Here is a 3,526-nt window from a genome sequence, read left to right as displayed (position 1 = left end):
CTTTCCCTAGATCTAAAACTAATTTTCTGCCTCTAAGCGTGTCTGTTCTCCCCCTAAGCAATGCTCCCTCTAAGCTGTGGAGTCTTGTGAGCAAAAATTCTACATTGTGAGCGCCTGGCATTAAAGTTGTGAGCGAGTGATTCGGCTGCTGCATCAATTAGCTTGCTTTGGAGCCCTCTTTCCCGAGCTAAGGCAACAATGTGTGAGCTGGAGGCTAAAGAACTGTGATCTAGCTCACATTTACATAGCTTAGAGGGAAACCTGCCCCTAAGCCGTTCTCCTTTGTTCTGATCTAGCCGATTGCAAAGTGCATGGTACCTCTTCTACATCCTGAGTTCCGTTTCTACAACAAGCCTCCCACCCGCTGACTGGGATAAAAAGACTGAGAGATCTCCACCCTGAGTCAAGTATGACGAAGGGAGCACTGATTCCAAAAGCTTATAGTCTTTAGGTGCTACTGTGCTCAAAATTAGGTATTTGGGGAAAGGGTCATACCATCACACTAGGTTTCCCTTTCTTTTAAGCAGGAGAGATGTGGCAGTCAGCAAATGAAGCAGAAGAACACCGACGGATGGAAAAAGAGGATACGTGTTCCAGTGTGAAAGGGAAGTTTGAATATTTGGATGCACCAAGAAAGGAGGAGGGGAAACACCCATCTAAAGGGAGGAATTATTCCGGTGTTTTACAGGGAGATAACTCTCTGCAGGAAAACATATGTCAAGGAGACAACATGAACAAGCACACTGCAAGCAAGGAAAACTTCACTGAAATTTCAGTCATTAATATTCAACAAAGGATGTGTAAAACCAAGAAAATATATAAATGCTTGGAGTGTGGAAAAAGCTTCAAGACTAGTAAAGAACTTACTTCTCATCAAAGAATACACACCGGGGAGAAACCATATAAATGCCTTGTGTGTGGGAAAAGCTTCAGTCATAGTTCCAGTTGTACTTCCCATCAAAGAATTCACACAGGAGAGAAACCATATAAATGCCCGGAGTGTGGAAAAGGCTTTATTGACAGTGCCAGTCTTACTTCCCATCAAAGAATTCACACCGGGGAGAAACCATATAAATGCCTGGAGTGTGGGAAAAGCTTCAGTCAGAGTTCACACCTTCGTGTTCATCAGAGAATACACACAGGGGAGAAACCATATAAATGCCTGGAGTGTGGGAAAAGCTTCAGTGAGAGTGGAAAACTTACTTCCCATGGAAGAACTCACACAGGGGAGAAACCATACAAATGCCTGGAGTGTGGAAAAAGCTTCCGTTGGAGTCACTCCCTAACTTCCCATCAAAGAATTCATGCAGGGGAGAAACCATACAAATGCCTGGAGTGTGGGAAAAGCTTCTGTTGGAGTCACTCCCTTACTTCCCATCAAAGAATTCATGCAGGGGAGAAACCATATAAATGCCTGGAATGTGGTAAAGGCTTCAGTCAGAGTTCAAACCTTCGTGTCCATCAGAAAACTCACACAGGGGAGAAACCATATAAATGCCTGGAGTGTGGAAAAAGCTATAGTCAGCGTGTGTACCTGAATTCCCATCAAAGAATTCACACAGGGGAGAAACCATATAAATGCCTAGAGTGTGGGAAAAGCTTCAGTTACAATGGAAGCCTTACTTCCCATCAAAGAATACACACGGGGGAGAAACCATATAAATGCCTGCAGTGTGGAAAAAGCTTCCGTCGCAGTTCACACCTTAGTGCCCATCACAAAATTCACACCGGGGAGAAACCATATAAATGCCCAGAGTGTGGGAAAAGCTTCAGTCAGAGCACGTACCTTATTTCCCACCGAAGAATTCACACAGGGGAGAAACCATACAAATGTTTGGAGTGTGGGAAAAGCTTCAGTCAGCATGTGTACCTTATTTCCCATCGAAGAATTCACACAGGAGAGAAACCATACAAATGCCTGGAGTGTGGGAAAAGCTTCAATCAAAGTTCCATTCTTACTTCCCATCGAAGAATTCACAAAGGGGAGAAACCATATGAATGCCTGGAGTGTGGGAAAAGGTTCAGTTACAGTGGAGGCCTTACTTCCCATCGAAGAATTCACAAAGGGGAGAAACCATATGAATGCCTGGAGTGTGGGAAAAGGTTCAGTTACAGTGGAGGCCTTACTTCCCATCGAAGAATTCACAAAGGGGAGAAACCATATGAATGCCTGGAGTGTGGGAAAAGGTTCAGCTGCAGTGGAGGCCTTACTTCCCACCGAAGGACACATACAGGGGAGAGGAAATATAAATGCATGGAGTGTGGGAAAAGCTTTGCTCACAGTAACACTCTTACTTACCATCGAAGAACTCACACAGGGGAGAAACCATATGAATGCCTGCAGTGTGGGAAAAGGTTCAGTCAGAGCGTGCACCTTACTTCCCACCGAAGGACACATACAGGGGAGAGGAAATATAAATGCCTGGATTGTGGGAAAAGCTTTGCTCACAGTAACACTCTTACTTCCCATCGAAGAATTCACACAGGGGAGAAACCATACAAATGCCTGGAATGTGGAAAAAGCTTCAGTCAGAGTTCACACCTAAATGGTCATCAGAAAATTCACACAAAAGAGAAAACCATATAAATGTGTGGATTGTGGAAAAACCTTCAGAAAGAGTTACGGTCTTACTTTGCATCAGATAATTCATGCAGGGGAGATACCATAGAAATGTCTGCAGTATGGGAAAAGGTTCCATCAGAGGGCACACCTTACTTCCCACCGAAGGATGCACACAGTGAAGAGAAAATATGTTGCATATTCATGGTTTTAATTATATTATTGAATGTTGATGCATTATGTAGTTTCATAACCCCTGTAGATATATTGCTCTGGAATTGCGAACAACTGCTGTCTTGAGTCTTATAACTTTGCTTTGAGTATTTAATGGCAGTTATCAAGATGTATTCTAGTTCACCTAATATAGTTACTGCTTTGCACAATCGCTTTAGGGCCCAAGTGTTTTATTTGGAAAACAATCACATGTTCAAGGTCAAAAGTTTTATTTCTCTCCCTCTGTCAAGACTGTTGCATAAGGGTCTAATGAGGCTTTCTACTGGAGGCTTCCGATCAGAAAAGACCTTATATTGGGTGAGCATATCACATGTAATGGGCTTCTCATTGTACACAGCCTTCTGACTATCAGTTTAAAAAACGGCTCTCCTATATCTTAGCAAATTGTAATGCTTAGGTATTTAGCTAAATTTGAGAAATGTTAGTAGACCTGATTTATATTGCGTGCATTCTTCTGTACTTGTATAATTAACTTTCACCTGTTCATCAAATTCTCACCTAATACAAAGAGCATGCTTTATCTGAAATAAAAACCATTACCTCTAAGAAGTTCACTGTTTGTTCTGCTGACACAAGATCTGAAGACTGGCCCCCTAATATTTCATTGTACTGGAAGAGACGAGTCTCTCAGAAAGTTTGCTCCATAAATGTCTCATTCTGCAGTTGAGTTCAGCTACTAAGGCTTTAAATTCTGCAAGAGCTTAGGTTAGTGCAGATCCCTAGATAGGGTGC

The 3,526-nt window shown here is 42.6% G+C and overlaps 1 pseudogene; it reads left to right on the top strand.

Moving 5' to 3' along the window:
• The window catches only part of LOC107106369, a 52,185-nt pseudogene extending 48,884 nt beyond the window's left edge, over positions 1–3,301 (top strand).
• The last annotated feature ends 225 nt before the right edge of the window (positions 3,302–3,526 follow it).

Source organism: Gekko japonicus, unplaced genomic scaffold, assembly GCF_001447785.1.
Source record: "Gekko japonicus isolate JY-2015 unplaced genomic scaffold, Gekko_japonicus_V1.1 scaffold5166, whole genome shotgun sequence".
NCBI lineage: Eukaryota > Metazoa > Chordata > Lepidosauria > Squamata > Gekkonidae > Gekko > Gekko japonicus.
This window is presented reverse-complemented; position numbering and strand designations above follow the sequence as displayed.